This window comes from Dromiciops gliroides, chromosome X, assembly GCF_019393635.1.
Source record: "Dromiciops gliroides isolate mDroGli1 chromosome X, mDroGli1.pri, whole genome shotgun sequence".
Lineage (NCBI taxonomy): Eukaryota > Metazoa > Chordata > Mammalia > Microbiotheria > Microbiotheriidae > Dromiciops > Dromiciops gliroides.
This window is the reverse complement of record NC_057867.1, coordinates 82,179,449-82,197,784: the sequence shown is the minus strand read 5'-3', so window position 1 is coordinate 82,197,784 and position 18,336 is coordinate 82,179,449. Positions and strand designations below refer to the sequence as shown.

Here is an 18,336-nt window from a genome sequence, read left to right as displayed (position 1 = left end):
TTGAAACTTGCCTGCTAGTTTTACCACCTGTGATCTTGGGGAAGCCCCTTGCCCTCTCTGTGCCTTGGTTTCCTCATCTGTAAAAAGGGTCAATCTTGAAATTAATGAAACCAAACAATATGACAAAATTAAGGTCTTTAATCAGGGCAAAAGAGTTACTCCTGATGGTACCCCACAGCAAGTGCCAAGAGTACCCAAAGAGTGGGATTGGGAACAGAGTTTATATAGGATATTGTGACAGAGAGAGTGAAGAGATTACCTTTGGGAGAGGGGAGTTTGAGGTTTACAAAATAATGAGAAGCCAGAATGGTAATACTGGGTCAGCCCTGGGCAATTCACTGGCTTGGGAATAGAGACCAGGGCAGGATCAATCAGTTCTCAGTCAGCTGTGGCTGTCATTTTATCCTCTTGGCCAAGAGGAAGTCTGGAATTCTGCTGATGACTGAAAAGATGTGACAAGGGTCCAATGTTTCATGGGAACAAGAGTTATCCTGCTAAAGTTGATTTGATTTATAAAGGGGATTGATTTTTTACATATTTACCAATTTTGAAAAATAATTAGCTAATTGGAATAGAAAATACAGAAAGACTAACAAGTAGGGTACATTCAGTACCTGGTACAGGGACATAGGTTGCAAAAGTTCTAAATTAATGTAAGCTGGAACAAGGAACACAGGATTCTCAGGCCATGTCCAATGTTTTAGGAAAGGGGTCTACCCCTGTTGTTGTCTGCTTCTTTTTCCAGGTTAGATGGAGTTTGGGGTCACTGTTAGTGGGCTGGGCTGTCCACTGGGGGATTGGAGCCTTCTTCAGATGTCATAGGTGCACCCAGCTGTCAATTCCCTTCAGTGTTGCAGCAGAGGGGTTGGTCAGCAGGACTTGGTAGGGCCTTTTCTTTGGGTTCTGACTGCAAGGTAGACTGATTCAGGATTGAGTCCCTAGAAAATGACTGAGAAACATGAAAGTTAATGTCTCAAAAAGTTCTGAGTGAATCCCAGCAGTAGGACAGAAGGGAAACCTTGGTGGTGAGGGAGTCACTGAGAGGAAAAGGAGGGTCATAAAATGCCCAGGGATGATTTCAAAGGGTAAAAGAATATTTCCCCAAAGGGGTCACCCTACCTTTCAGAAGACCTAGGACTTTTGGCCATGGCAGACCCCAATCATCCATACATTTGCAAGATGAATCTTAATTCCATTGATAAATTCTACCAGACTAGAGGATTGGGGGTGCTTGGCTAAGTCTGTTGCAGTGGCTTGTTTGAAAGGAAAAGCCTCCACCCACCAGGGAAAACATGCAGACCATGACTAATACAAACATAACTAGAGGAGGTGAAGAACTAAATAGAATCATTCTGTCAGACTCGAAAGGGGGCCTCAAGGGGAGGCAATTTCCCTGACAGGTCTTAGGGGCTTGTTAATATGATATTTGGGACAGATTTCACATTGTAGATAATCGTCAAATTCAGCTGGTCTCATTTTTCCCCACTAATATTTGCATCCCACACTAAGCATCCTGTCAGGGCTCCAGTGATTTAAAGGGTACAGGTATTCCATCACAAGAAGACACAGAGAGAGTCAGGAAGGACTGGGCATCCATTTGGCCCATGCCAGAGTCCATTGTTTTTCTCCTTTTTGCAACTCTCTTCTTAGCCTGTCTTGGATCAAACAAGACATGGCCTCTTAGACAGCAGTAGGCTCTGCTAGGGTTAATGTTAATTTGAGAGCAGGCCAAGCAGATGTAAAGGAAGACAGACCTATAGGGATTCAGGCTTCTGAGAAGTTTACTTGGCATGCAGCTCAGCAAGGGCATTACTCCAGCCATGGGGGGAGTCTTCATAGGAGTGTCCTGGAACTTAAATAACAGCCACTGCTGCTGGCAGCAAGAGGGATTTTCAATGGGCATGCCAGAGGAAGTCAGGAACCCCTGATATTTCCATAACATCCTGAAATCATGTGCCACCCCCAAAACATACCTGCAATCCGTGTCAATGTCCACTCATTTTCCTTTTGGTAATTCACAAGATGGTGTCAGAGCTTCAAGTTTAGCTTGTTGAGCTGAAGAGGCCAAAGGAAGGGGTCCTGATTCAATGACCTGCACAGTGGTGGTGATAGCATTCCCAGAAGTTAATTAACCAGAATCATTTGGAGGCAGGAACCATCAGTGTACCAGGAATAATCTGACCCAAGAGCCACCATTTCACCATTAACACCTTTGACCAGATTGAGGAATAGCCATAGACACATAATATCTTTATTTTATCAGGCATTTGCCAGAGTCTATCATGATGTCAGGGTGTATAAGAAGACAAATGGGGGCCAAACAAAAAGAGGAACCAATCTTTGCTCTTGAGGACCTTAAATTCTATAGGGACACAAGCATAGTGATGGCACATTTATCAAAATTTCAGATGACATGAAGCAAGCAGGAGTAAATCAGAATGAAGACCCAAAGAAATCTGGAAATGCTGAAATCAAAGGTTGAGTATAAACACAAAGGACTAATAATAGGGCTAAATGTCCATCTGTAAACCCAAGTTAAAGAAATCATTTTAGCCAGTAGAAGGTGGAGATCTGGTATAACAAAGCAGTGCAAAGTTCCTGTGATGACACAAATATGATGTTGATACCTAAACCAGGAAGAGCAAAAACAGAGAAAAAAGCTAGAGACCAATATAATCCCAGAATGTTAAATAAAATACTAGCAAGGAGATTACAGCTATCTATCACAAAGCTCATACACTATGACCAGCTGGGATTTATACCAGCAGTGCAGGGCTGGTTCTATATTAAGAAAATGATCACCAAAATTGGTCATATCAATAAGAAAAAACCCAACAAAAATCCACATCATTATCTCAATAGATGCAGAAAAGGATTTCAACAAAATACAACATCAAAATGATAAGTGGGATCTATCTAAAACCATAAGCAAGCATTATCTGTAATGGGGATAGGCTAGAAGCCTTGCCATTAAGGTGAGGTGTGAAGAAGGTTGCCCATCATCACCTCTATCATTCAATATTATTCTAGAAATGCTAGTGACAACAATAAGTCAAGAAAAATGCATTGAAGGAATTAGAATAGGCAGTGAAGAAAAAACTCATTCTTGCAGATGATATGATGATATGCTTACAGAATCCTAGAGAATCAATGTGCTGAAATAATTAACTTCAGCAAAGTTGCAGGATGGAAAATAAACTCACATAAATCATCGGCATTGCTCTACACTCCCAACAAAGTCCAGCAGGAAGAGACAGAAAGAGAAATTCCATTTAAAATAACCACAAACAATAGAAAATACTTGGGAAGCTACCTGCTAAGACATAACCTCACAATTATATGAATACAATTACAAAACATTTTTCATAGAAATAAAGTCAAATATAAACAAGTAGAAAAATATTAACTGCTCATGAGTAAGCCAAGCCACCATAATAAAATGACAGTTCTATATAATTTGCTTATTTAGTGCCAGATCAATTCAATTAAAAAAACTTTATAGAGGTCAGAAAAAAACACTAAAAACATTTGTCTGGAAGAACAAAAGGTGAAGAATATCAAGGGAATCAATGAGGAAAAAAGTGAAGGAAGATGATTTACCAGTACCAGATCTCTCACCAAAAAAGTTGGTACTGGGGAAGGAAGAGTGTGAAGGATCAGTGGAATAGATTAGAAACCCAATAGATAGTACTAAATGACCTTAATTATCTTGTTTCTTATAAACCAAAACAGCCAAGATAGGAGGACAAAAAATCTGTATCTGATAGCAATTTTTGGTAAAAATGGAAAACAGTTAAGGACAAACTAGGTATAGATGCACATCTGACTCTGTATTGTGAAATTAGTTCAAAACTGGCACTTGATTTAATCATAAAGGGTGATGAGTTAGGGAAGCATGGAATATTTTACCTGTCACATGTTATGATGAATGTATGGACCACTTTATTATTCAAAAGGATTTTGTGAAATCCTGGATTAATAAGATCAAAATGCCCTCCAACTGAACTCCAAACTGAACCTAGATAGCTAGCAGATAAATCCCCATCTACTGACTTCTTTCCCCAGGATAGTAAGTCCCTCTCTTGTAAAAACATCTGGGCATCCTTGTTCTTACCAAACACTTTTTGGAAACATACAATATTATCATAGGGTTTGCTTTAAGTCAAACTATCAAATTGATTCGCATTTTCTATGTTCTTGTTATACTTCAAATTGTTAAACTGATTTCTGTTTTATATATTCTCGTTACAGTGTTTGCTTTTAAGCCGAATTGTGACATACTGATAAAACTGATACCACCCAGTTTATATACCTTCACCAAAAAAAGATGTCTTCAAGGGCCTTCTTTGGAAGTACCTGCTTGTTCTTGGGATGAATAAACTATTGCTTTATTTTTCCTGTGTCTCTGATCAGGTTTTTTTTTCATAGGAGGCCAGGTATGAGAAAAAAATTGATGACAGATTTATGTAAAAGGAAGAATTTGTGACGATACAAGAGATAGAGAGCAGAATGAGATGTGAACTGAATAATTTTGATTACATCAAATTTAAAAGGTTTTGCACAAAAAACCCCAAGGCAGACAAAATTAGAAATAAAGCAGAAAACTGGGGGAAAATTACATAATGCATAATACATTCTTGTTGTTGGTTTTTTTTTGCTTTTTTGAGGCAATTGGCATTAAGTGACTTGCCCAGGGTCACACAGCTAAGTAAGTGTCAAATGTCTGAGGCCGGATTTGAACTCAGGTACTCCCGACTCCAGGGCTGGTGCTCTATCCACTACGCCACCTAGCTGCCCCCCCCCATAATACATTCTTACAAAATGTGAATTGGTCCTCTGAGTTAAAGAAGGAAGTAAGGGTTGGATCCAAGAAGGAGATCCTCTGGCCATGAAGGGAGGGAGCTGGCATATAGTTTAAGGACACATGGGGGACTGGGGAAAAAGAGCTGGAGAAATCCAGAAACCCATGGGTGCCAGAACCAGTCACTTGGGGGCCTGGCTATAAATGACAGGAAGAACAGGTAGAGGGCAGATAAGTGGGGCCAGAGATAGATACAGAGAAGGGAAGATGGGCAACTGTGGAGGCCTGAAACAGACATGCAGTAACTGAGCATAACTGGATGGAAGAGAGACCCTTGGGGCTGGACATGCTGGTGGGTGGAACTGGGCAAAGGTCTCTATCACCACCGGAGGTCTCAAGCCAAGTCCTGATCCAGCGGTGGTGATGGTCTCTCTCCTCCTCTCTTCTGGTTTTCTTGGAGACTGTCCTTTTCTCTCCTTCTCCCTCTCATTCTCTCTCTCTCTCTCTCTCTCTCTCTCTCTCTCTGGCTTTTTATCCTTTCCCTCCATAAATGTCTGTTTTGCTTCTGAACTCTGCCATTTTTATCTGCCCCCCAGTTCTGACTCCCCTTTCTCTCATCCCTTTACTCTCCTACTTCCCTGGTTGGTAAGATAGACTTGTACTACCAATCGAGTATGCGTATGTATTTTCCCTTTCTGAAACAATTTAGATGTGAGGTTCAAATGTTGCCCAACCCACCCTCCATTTTTCCTTCCATTGTAAAAGTTTTTCCTAGGGTTCCTCTTTTATGGGAGACAATCCCCTCAATCTTTCTCTTTCCCCTTCTCCCACTGTAGAACCTATCCATTTTTTTGGTGAGGTGATTGGGGTTAAGTGACTTGACCAGGGTCACACAGCTAGCAAGTGTCAAGTGTCCGAGGCTGGATTTGAACTCAGGTACTCCTGAATCCAAGGCCAGTGCTCTATCCACTAGCTGCCCCTTACCTATCCATTTTTTATCTTCTCAACCTAATCAACTCACTCCCAGACCCTTCGTCTCTGTAGAGTCATTGTAACTTCCTAATAATGATAAAATTTTGAGAAGATGCATAAATCATCTTCCCCTATAGAAATCTACACAAGTTAACCTTCTTGAGTCCATCATGATTTCTATTTCATGTTTACCTTTTTTGGGTCCTCTTGAGTCTTGTAGGTGATTTTCTGTTCAGCTCGGGTCTTTTCATCAGGAATGTTTGAAAGTCTTTGATTTCATTAAAGATTGCGTTTTGTCTTGAAGGACTATACTCCATTGGGAGTAAGCCTGTGGTCACCGGTTTGTTTTCAGAGACAGTGTCTCCAGCCCCCGGATGTGTTGTCTACAAAATGTTTTAATACTAGATGTGTGTCAGCAGAAAGCAATTTTATAGTTACCGGCATGTTCTCAGAGACTGTGTCTCCAGCCCCAGATGTCTCGTCTAGTGAATGTTTTAAGATTAGATGTGATTCCCCTGAAAGTAATTTTGTAGTAACTGTTATGTTCTCAGAGACAGTGTCTCCTGCAACAAGTGTCTTTTCCTTTGAGTGTTCAGAGACTAGATGTGCTTCCCCAGAAAGCAAGCCTATAGTAAGTGGAATGTTCTCAGAAACAGTGTCTTCAACCCCAAATGTCTCGTCTGGTGAATGTTTTAAGACTAGATGTGATTACCCTGAAAGTAATTTTGTAGTAACTGTTAAGTTCTCAGAGACAGTGTCTCCTGTCACAAGTATTTTTTCCTCAGTGTTCAGAGACTAGATGTACTTCCCCAGAAAGCAAGCCTATAGTAAGTGGAATGTTCTCAGAGACAGTGTCTTCAACCCCAAATGTCTTGTCTAGTGAATGTTTTAAGATTAGATGTGATTCCCCTGAAAGTAATTTTGTAGTAACTGTTAAGTTCTCAGAGACAGTGTCTCCTGCAACAAGGATCTTTTCCTCTGAGTGTTTGGAGACTCGATGCATTTCCCCAGAAAGCAATTGTGTAGTAACAGGAATGTTTTCAGAAAGTGTTTTCATCCACAAGTAGCTTTTCCTCTGAGTGTTCGGAGACTAGATGTGCTTCCCCAGAAAGCAAGCCTGTAGTAAGTGGAATGTTCTCAGAGATGGTGTCTTCATCCACAAGTATTTTTTCCTCTGAATGTTATAGTTGTCCTGACTTTGTTTTTCTTCTCTAAAAAAAATATGATATGTCATAAGGGATGGCTCTCAGGGAGGGGGAGAGGGAGAAGTAGGTATGGGATACCATGGGGTTTTTTTTTGTTTGTTTTTTTTTAGTGAGGCAATTGGGGTTAAGTGACTTGCCCAGGGTCACACAGCTAGTAAGTATTAAGTGTCTGAGGCCGGATTTGAACTCAGGTACTCCTGACTCCAGGGCCGGTGCTCTATCCACTGCGCCACCTAGCTGCCCCGGATACCATGTTTTAAGAAAGAGAAAACATAGATAATTTTTTAAACCAAGTCAGGTCTCAAGGATATTAATGGAGGGAGGGGGGAAGAGGATAAAACAGGGTTTTGAACACATGGAGAGACCACCACCACTGCTGGATCCAGGGCTAGGCTTGGGACCTCCAGTACAGGGAGAGGAGATCTTTGCTCTGTTCTGGCCACCTGCTGGAGTGCTCAGCCCCTGTGTGTCTGTCTTCTGTCCATCCATACTCAGGTATCTTAATGCCTGTCACCAGGCCCCACATGTCACCTGTTCTCTCCTGTCTGGGTCTGTATCCAGGCCCAAAGTGTTTGTACCTCATCCTCTGTGTTCTTTTTTTTTGGTTCCAGCCAAGACCCCATGTGAATGGCACTGGCCTCACGTCTTCCTTCTGTTCTCACTTCTCTGTCCCTGAGCCCTTGGTGTCCTTGAAGCTTGTGCTGATCCCCTCCTTCCATGGCCATATGAACACCTTCCAGCTTCCTTCCCTAGGTTGCTGGGCAAAGTTGTATTTCGTAGAAAACAGAAGGGAGACGTGACACCAATTTGGCAAAAATCCACCAATACGCTGCTTCCTAGAAACACAGTTCAAAATGAGAGCTACACACAGACTTCAGCCTCAGCCTATACAAAAAGCAGGGATCGCAAGCATGATATCAGAAAAAAAGAAAAAAGAAACTCCATAAAGGAATTTCCTAAGTAAAAAGCACCAGGACCAGATCAAATGACAAGCAAATGTTCTCAAACTTTTAAAGACCAACGAATTCCAATTTAAGTAAATTATTTGGAATAATAGGCAAAGAAGGAGGTCCTCTCAAACTCCTTTATGAAACAGATATGATACTGATCCCTAAGCCAGAAAAAGGAAAAACAGAGAAAGAAAGTTATAGACTAATTTCATCAATCAATATGGATACAAAAATCTTACATAAAATACTAGCAAAAATGTTACAACAATATATTACAAAGATTATACATTAAGACCAAGTAGTATTCATACTGAGAATGCAAAATTGGTTCAATATAAGGAATTGTAGTAATGTAATTGATTATATCAATAAGAAATGTAACAAAAACCATATGGTAATGTCAATAGATGCATAAATGGACTTTTCTTTAAATTGATAACAAGCAATTACTTAAAACCATCAGCAAGCATTTTTTCTAATGGGCATAAGCTAGAAACTTTCCTAGTAAGGTCAGAGGGGAAACTAGGCTGCCCACTGTCAACATATTATTCAATATTGCATAAGAGAAAGACAAAAAGACAAAGAAGGAATCAGAATTAGTGATGAAGCATATTATCTATCTCCAAAGAAAGAGCTGATATTGATTGAACACAGACTGCAGCATGCAGTTTTTCACTTTATTTCTGTTATTTTTTTCCTGTATTCAAGTTTTGTTATACAAAATGACTAATATGGTAATGTTTTACATAATTGTACATGTATAACCTATACATAATTGCTTAATGCCTCCAGGAGAGTGAATGGGAGGGAGGGAAGAACAGAAAGAAGTTGGAACTCAAAATTTTGAATAAAAGTGTTTATTAAAATTTAAGAAAAGAAAGAAAAATAATTAAGATAGAAAGTAAAAAAAGAGAAGAAAATCATGGAGATCTCTCTACAGAATAATGAAGAGGAGAATGAGCAGAACCAAGAGAACATTCTATATAATAACAGAAATATTGTTTTAGAACTTGGAAAAACCAAGTTATTCTAAGTATTAGAAATACCCAAATTGACTGCAAAGTGTCTAGGAAGAAAGAAGCAGCTTGAATACAAAAAAATTAAAAAAAACCTTACATGTATACATATACATTCTTACATAATGCATGCATATATGGGTACAATGTATACACACAAATATATATATATATATATATATAGAGAGAGAGAGAGAGAGAGAGAGAGAGACACACACACACACACACACACACACACATACACACACACAGATTTATGTCTAATTGTAGCTATTTCAAAGTTTGGGTAGGGAAGGGGTAACAAAGGAAAGGTGCATGATGACTGGGTGCTATATTTGAAAGAAATAGCAAGTTGTATATTGTATATTGGCAATATCAGGGCAATGCTCTGTTTTTATATCCCATTTTGTTATAGAAATGCTTGTTTTATTTCTTTAATTCAGAATAAAATCAACACCTCACCCCATGTATCAATTATTACTACAAACAGGTACAAGCATTAGATATGAAAGGGGAATCATGAGAAAATTACAGGAACAAAGAAGCAATGACTTTTCACATCTAAGGATGGGGAAAAGGTCATGACAGAACCAGCCACAGAGAGGGTCTCAGAAAACAAAAGGGATCATTCTGCCTCTATAACATTGAAATGTCTTTGCCCAAGCGAATCTAAAGCAGTTAAGTTAGAGTGGCAACAATTAAGTGAGGAAAAGCATTTTCACAGTAAAGTTCTCTGACGAATGTTGCATATGCAAGATATATATGGAATTGATTTCAATAGGAATCATTAAGAGTGATTCTCCAAGAACAGGAAGTTTTCAAAGGAAGAAATCTGAGCTATCCATGGCCCTATGCCAAAATGCTCCAAATCCCTCAGAATTAGACCAGTAAATATTAAAACAACTCTGTTCTTTCAGTCTGTAAATCACAGATGCCCACAGGCTCACAGTCTCCTCTTTCTGTTGCACAACAACCTCCATGGAAGTGCCCCTTTCACCAGGTTCTGCTTGAAACCAAAAAACTACACACACACATACACACACACACACACACACACACACACACATATATACATATACCATTAAATGAACCATCACTATACCAAAAAAATGATGGGGTGAAGGGGAGGGTAAGGGTTCAGAGACTGTCTCCTCTTTCCACATCCTAAAGGCTCTATCAGTTCAAAGGAAGTCTGCTACTGTTAACAGCCCAATGACTTCCCAGGATCTCATTTGATTCCAACATTGAATCAGAATGAAAAGATTCCTGGTGCTTCAAGCCTCCTGGAAGAGCTTGGCACAAGAGTGAGATCTGCTCAGAGGTTTCTGGATTCACTGACATACTCCACAGGACAGCTCCTCCTGAGTGCAGGTCTTGCAGGGTCAAGATTTTTCTTGTATATTAAAGTCAGAGAAGAAGATGAATCGTAACAACTATATACATGAAAGAGTTGGGAGAATTGGGAATGCCATTCCCAGGCTCAAAAAGTTTGAGGCAGTGCAGAGGCTCACCCCAGTGTCTTTGCCAAGAAACTCATAATAAGCTCATGAAGATTTAGACAAGAATAATCAACTAAATAACATATATTCTAATTCTAAAGAATGAGTACATTAAAGAACAAATAATAGAAACAAATTACTCCATTTAAGAGAATGAAAACAATGAGACAACATACAAAATTCTGTGAGATGCAGGCAGAGCACAACTAAGGAAAAACATTTTATCTCTAAACCCTTTCCTCAGGCAAACAGAGAGAGAACAGGTCAATGACCTGGGCATGAAACTAAAAATCTAGAAAACATGCATCCAAAAGCCCCACTTAACTATCATCCTGGAGATCTTGAAATCCAAAGGAGAAATGAATAACATTCAAAGTAGGAGAACCATAGAACCAAGAAAGAAAATGAGGAGCTGCTTTTATGTAGAATAAAAATGGGGAATTTCATTGGTAGAATAAAAATGGGGAATTTCATTGAAATAAGAAGAAAATGAAGTTAGGAGTTTCAGAAATGAAAAGGTTAAGTTCCCCACCAATGAAGACACAATTAAAGTAATTATCAGGAGCTATTTTGCTCAATTATATCCCAAGAAATCTGACAATTTAAGTAAAACAAATGACTATTAAAACAATGTAAATTTCTTCGATTAAGAGCAGGGGAAATAGAATGCTTAAATAATCCATTTTAGAAAAAGAAATTGAAGAAGCTATAAATGAGTTCCCTAAGACAAAGTCCCCAGGAACAGATGGATTCAGAAATGAATTCTAAGAAACAGTGAAAGAACAATTACTTCCAATACTATATAAAATATATGGAAAAATAGGCAAAGAAAGAGTCCTAACAAATTCCTTTTATGACACAAATATGGTACTGATACCTAAACCAAAAAGACAAAAAGAAAAAAAAGAGTATTAGAGAACCCTAATGAACCCTAATGAACATTGATACAAATTTTTCAAGTAAAATCTTAACAAGGGAATTACAGCAATATATCTCAAAGATCATACATAAACTATGAGCAGGTAGGATTTATACCAGGGAATTCAGGGCTGCTTCAGAGTAAGAAAACTATCAGCAAAACTGACCACATCAGTAATAACAACCAAAAATATGATTTTATCAATTGATGAAGAAAAAAGCTTTTAACCAAATACAACTCCCATTTCTACAGAAAATACTAGAAAGCGTAGCAATCAATAGAACCTTTAAAATATAAGTAGTATTTATTTAAAACAAAGAGCAAGAATTATCTATAATGAATTTATCTATATCATTAAAATATAATATTTTTGTTTTTAAATATTTTTAAATATTTTATATATAATAAAATTATCTATAATATAACTATCTGTAATTATCTATATTGGGGATAAACTTGAAGCCTTTCCAATAAGGTCAAAGGTGGGGCACAGATGTCTATTACAACCACTATTATTCAATAATGTATTAGAAATGCTTGCCATAGCAATAAGTCAAGAAAAGGAAATGAAGGAAATTAGAGTAGGCAAGGAGGAAACAAAACTACCTTGCTTTGCAAGGATATGATGTTTTACTTAGAGCATCCTAGAGAATCAATTCAAAACCTAATTGAGGGCAGCTAGGTGGTGCAGTGGATAAAGCACTGGCCTTGGATTCAGGAGGACCTGAGTTCAAATCCAGCTTCAGACACTTGACACTTACTAGCTGTGTGACCCTGGGCAAGTCACTTAACCCTCATTGCCCTGCCAAAAAACAAAAACAAAACAAAAACAAAAAATAAAACCTAATTGAAACAATTAACAATATTAAGCAACATTGAGCCCACATCAATCATCAGCATTTCTATATATTATCAACAAAACCCATCAGGAAGATATAGAAAAAGAAATTCCATTTAAAATAACAGTAGTCAATATAAAATACTTGAGGGGAGGGACTGTAGGAAGACAATTACAAAACAACCCTGACACAAATAAAAACAAACAATAACAAAATTCATCTGGAAGAACAAAAGGCCAAGAATATCATGGGAATCAATGAAAAAAAGATGTGAAGGAAGATGGCTTAGCCAAACCAGATCACAAACTGTATTATAAAGTAGTATTATCAAAACAATCTGGTACTGGCTAAGAAATAGAGTGGCAGATCTGTGGAAAAGATGAGCTACACAATTCATTATGGTAAATGACCATAGTAATTATACCAGTGATACTAGTGATAAACCCCAAAATTCAAGCTTTTGGGACAAAACTCATTATTTGACCAAAACTGCTAGGAAAACAGTATGGGAGAAACTGGGTACAGACCAACATCTCATATCGTACACCAAGATAAGCTCAAAATGGGTACATGAGTTACACATAAAAGCTGCTACTATAAGTAAATTAGGAGAGCAATGAATCATTTACCTGTCAGATCTATGGAGAAAGGTAGAATTTAGGACCAAACAAGAGATAGAGAGCATTACAAAATGTAAAATGGATCATTTTGATTATATAAATTTTTTTGATTATGTAAAATTTAAAAGGTTTTACACAAACAAAACCAATGCAACCTAAATTAGAAGGAAAGCAGAAAACTGGGGAAGGGAGCAATTCAAAAGTATCTCTGATAAATGTCTCATCTCTTGGAGAAAAAGGAGTCAAATTTAAAAGAATATAAGTCACGTACTAATTGATAACTGGTGAAAGGATATGAAGAGGCAGTTTTCAGACAGAGAAATCAAAGCTATCTTTACTCATATGGAAAAATGTCTAAAGCAATATTGATTAGAGAAATGCACATCAAAACAACTCTGAAATACCACCTCAGACCTATTAGATTGAGGACATGTCTGACAAGGACAAGGACAAATGCTTCAGAGGGTGGGAAAAAATTGGGATATTAATGCACCATTGGTGGAGTTGTGAATTAATCTAACCATTGTTGAGGAAAATTTGAAAATATGCAAATGAGTCATAAAACAGTGCATAGCCTTTGATTCACTACTAGGTCTGTATCCAATAAAGAACAAATAAAAAAGTAAAGGACCCTTGTGTAAAAAAAATATTCTAAACCAAACTCCATGGTGTATTATATTTGGAAAAATGACTTTCTTACAAATATCATACTAATAAAAAATCAGAAGAGAAATATATCACGTACCTCTTACTGCTATGGGTATGAAATGTGTCTTTAATCAAACAAGCAGTAAAGACAATTATAAAAAGTAAAATCAATAACTTTGATTACTTAAAACTGAAAAGCTTGTGCATAAACAGCACTTATATAACCAGGAAAAGAAGGGAATTTGTTGAATGGGACCAAATACCCCTGATAATTGTTTGATATCTAAGACATACAAACAACTTTCCACTATGGATAAATGGTCAAAGGATATGAACAAAGAGTTCTAAAAAAAGAGAGATTGCAATGTATGTGCAACCATTAGGAAAAAAAATACTCCAAATCACCAATAATAAATGAAATACAAAACAAAGGAGCCCTGAAGTTTTACCTGCAACTCTATGAAATGACAAAAAGGACAAATAAAGTAGATGTGCATTCACTGGGGAATGGCAGGGGATATGAGCATCATGGAACATTACTTTTAAAATTTTTCATTTATTTATTTATTTATTTATTTATTTTTGGTGAGGCAATTGGGGTTAAGTGACTTGCCCAGGGTCACACAGCTAGTAAGTGTTAAGTGTTAAGAGGCCGGATTTGAATTCAGGTCCTCCTGAATCCAGGGCCAGTGCTCTATCCACTGTGCCACCTTGCTGCCCCCAAAACAATTTTTTTAGGGGCAATGAGGGTTAAGTGATTTGCCCAGGGTCACACAGCCCATAAGTGTGAAGTGTCTCAGGCCAGATTTGAAATCAGGTCCTCCTGAATATAGAGCTGGTGCTTCATCCACTGCGCCACCTGGCTGCCTGAATATTACTACTACAATGGAAGAAACGATGGATGTGATGAAGACAAAGAAACACAGAAAGAGCTTTGAGAACTGATGGTGAGAGAAGTAAGCAGAGGCAAGAAAACAGTAGACACTGTGAGCACAACAATTTAAATAGAAAGAAGAATGCACCAAAAAATAGAAGTACATGGAACAAAATGTTAAAGATTAATTAGGAATCAAAACAAGATATGACATCATCAACTTAGCCCTTCCTGGAGGGGAGAGGTCCGCAGCTGGTACACTGCTCACGTTTTCGAAATGTATCCATCACTCAGGCCGACTTCTTTCTTCCTCCCTACAACAAAAAATACTCTTTGTCACATGGGATGGCTCTCACTGAGAGGAAGGGAGATACATGGGATCTCTTGGTGATGCAAGAAAAGAAAACATCAAAAACATTTTTGAAAGAGGTCAAAAATCTCAAGGATAGAAATGGAAGGAGGCAAGAAAGGGGTCTGGGTTGATGTTAATCAGCAGCAGCTCTCAAATCATGACACAAGTCAGTTATTAAGAAACCAACTGGTACTTCTTTAAGATAGAGGTTGATCAGTGGAAAAGATGAGGAATGCTGTAAACAGAAGCAAACAAACACAATCTCACATGGTCTTTACTAAATTCAAAGAAAGCAGTTTGGGGAGAGGGAGGGCAGGGCATCACCCACTATGTGATAAAAAACAGACAGGATAAATCAAAAGCAGTTTGGGAGATGTCTGAGAGGAGATCAACACCTCACTCCACATACCAAATTCAACTACAAATGGATACAGAAATTAGATCTAAAGGTGGAATCATTAGCAAATCAGAGAAGCAAGGAGGAAATGACTTTCCCCATTTATGGACAGGGAAGAGGTTGGGACAGAGGGTATCACAGAAGATGGACAATTCTGCTTCTAAAAATTGAAATGGTTTGCCAGAAATAAATCTAATGCAGTGAAATTAGAGGGCTAAGAGTTAAGTGAGGAAAAACATCTTGGTAGTAAAGTCTTCTAAGAAATGTTGCATGTACAAGCTGTACAAGTAAGGATTTAAATTTCAAACATTAAGGAGCCATTCTCCTTTTTTTTTTTGGTGAGGCAATTGGGGTTAAGTGACTTGCCTAGGGTCACACAGCTAGTAATTGTTAAGTTTCTGATGCCGGATTTGAACTCAGGTCCTTCTGAATCCAGGGTCGGTGCTCTATCCACTGTGCCAGCTAGCTGCCCCAAGGAGCCATTCTTCAAGAGGTCAAAGGATATGAGCAGGAAGCTTTCAAAGTTAGAAATTCAAGCTATCAATAAACATATGACCAAATGCTCCAAACCCCTCCTAATTAGAGACCTGCAAATTAAAACAACTCTGCTCTTTCAGGCTGTAAATCCTAGAGATCCATAGGTTCACAAACAGTCCCCTCTTTCTGTCTGATAATAACCTAAAGGGAAATGTTCCTTTCACTAAGTGCTGGTTACAAGTAAAAGAAAAAAATATATTAAGTTCCATGTGGTCAAACAGAAGAGAAGATGGGGAGAAGGGGGAGAGAAAGATTTCATCAACTATCTCCTCTCTTCCCAAGTCCAAGGTCAAGCAGGTGCAGGCCTGGAGGGAGAGAGGAAGGAAGAGAACACACCAGCCATCACTTGAGGAGAGGGAGTGTCCCCAAAGGATTTACCCAGCTGGCCTCCACACCACCCCACTACCCTCCACACACTGAGCCCTCAAGACAAAGAACTAAGAAGGGAGGTGGCCCAAGGCAAACTGGAAGTCTGGGCAATGATGGAGAAGCAGGCACACACAGGTAGAAACATGTGTACATACACATATATACATACACCCCTCCCACCTACATGCACAAGATCCCACTTACACACCCAGCACAAACATAAACAATGGTATCAATACTCCCACAAACCCCACCCACATGCCTGAGGGCACTGAGAGAGGTTACAGGGGCAGGAAAGTTCTGGAGTAGTTGAGAGTCAGGGTTGTCTAAGAGAATAAGGAGGGAGGGGAAATGTAGGGGGTAAAAGAGGAGGGGTAGGGGCAGGAGGGCAGGGACCGCAGACCAAAGAAAGTTCTTACCTCCCACACTCCCAATCAAGCACATGAAGGACCCTTGGGAATTGGGGGCAGGGAAAGGAGATGAGGGGAGGAGAAAACAGGGAGGGGCAGGCAGAGCTCCAGGTTTCCAAGGCCCCCTGCCCAGGCTCCAGAGAACAGGGGACCCAAACCACCTCTTTGTCCAAAGACACAAAGGACTGATAGGGGTGGAAGATCAGGAGACAGTGACATCACAGTAGGGGCGGGGTAGTGCTGGTGCTGGCCAATGGGAGACAGGAGAGCCTGGACCACAGAGGGAATAGGGCTGACCTACTCCCTGAGCAGAGGGAGGAGGGAAGTCTGAAGGACATAGGGAGGGGTGGAGGTTCTATGACATCATTCCAGAGGAGCGGGGGAGCCCCAACCCCCCCTTCTGCTCTTTCTTTGTTCTGAGAAATCTTTATCCTAGCTTTTACCTTTTGCCAAATCAGTTTTCAAGAACTGACACAACAGCTTAGTTAGCATGAGATATGAACAGATAAAAACCATCACTTCAGCACCAAAGACAATGGATAGCTCTACCAAGTATCCTCTCAGTAAGTGCCCTAATCTAGTCATAGGCACACATGCATGCAACAGAGGAAGCCAGATGAGGGAGAGAATGGGGAGGGGAAGAGGTCATTCATGATGTCCTCTCTTCCCAAGTCCAAGGTCAAGCAGGTGCAGGACAGGAGGGGGTGGAGAAAGGAAATAGGAAGCCAGCCTCCACTTGAGGAGGGGAGGGAGCACCCCCAAAGGCTTTACCCAGCTGGCCACCACCCCACACCATTACCCAGTCCTCAAGACAAAGACCTGGGCAGGAAGGTAGCCCTAGGCTAATGGGAAGTCTGGGCAACCCTGGAGAAGCAGGCACACACAGGTACACACATGTATAGATACACACATACACCCCCGACCTAAACATACAAGATCCCACTTACACACCTAGGAAAAGCATAAATAATGGTATCAATACTCCTGCAACACACCATCCACATCCCCCAGGGCACTGAGACAAGGTTATGGGGGCAGGAAGGTTCTGGAGAACTTTGGAGGGGAGGGTATCTAAAGAGAAGAATAAGGAGGGGACAGGTAAGGGAAATAAGAAGAGAGGAAGGGGCAGTAGGGCAGGGGCAGCAGGAGAGGGAGAGCTTACCTCACACAACCATGATCAAGCACATGCAGCACCCTTGGGCAATGGTCAGGGAGGCGGGTTGGAGGTTAAGGAGGGCTAGGGAGCACAGGAGAAAGCACAGGCAGACCTGCAGCCTTCCAGGGCCCCATGCCCAGCCTCCATGGAACTGGGGACCCAAACCTCCTTCTCCTCCTCCAAAGACACAAAGGACTGATGCTAGGGGAGGACCAGAATAAATGCGGTGGTGCTGCATGACCTCAGCCAATGGGAGACAGGAGAGGCGGGACCACTGAGCAAGCAGGGATGATCTCATCCTAGAGCAGAGGGAGGAAGGATGCAGGAGGGAGGGAGCTCCGGGAGGGGGCTCTGTGACATCCTTCCAGAGGAGTGGGGAGCCCACCCTTCTGCCCATTCTTTGTTCTGAGAAAGCCTGATCCCAGCTTTTACCAAATGAGTTTTGAAGACTTGACACAACAGCTTAGTTAACATGAGATATCAACAGATAAAAAACCATCACTTCAGCACCAAAGATAGTGGATAGCTCTTCCAGGTATCCTCTCAGTAAACCCCCTAATCTAGTCCTAGGCACACATGCATGCCTCAGAGGAAGCCCAAGGGCACATGGCAGCACAACCACCCTGTGACTCTTCAAACACATGATGGATGCCACAGGCTGATGCACCCAGAACCACACTGGTCATCTGCCACCCCCACCATGCTGTGTAAGTCCAAAGTAAACCTGCTGTTGTTAAATTCAGTGACTTGAGAGTGCTCCACCTCATGCCAA

The 18,336-nt window shown here is 40.1% G+C and overlaps 1 long non-coding RNA gene across 1 annotated transcript; it reads right to left on the bottom strand.

The window, feature by feature from the left end:
- Positions 1-120: 120 nt before the first annotated feature.
- Positions 121-17,750, bottom strand: LOC122733468. Its single transcript, XR_006353867.1, has 3 exons — positions 17,571-17,750; positions 14,556-14,657; positions 121-2,092 (listed from the first exon to the last, which is right to left on the bottom strand). It is a non-coding gene; the product is annotated as an uncharacterized LOC122733468 (long non-coding RNA).
- Positions 17,751-18,336: the final 586 nt, after the last annotated feature.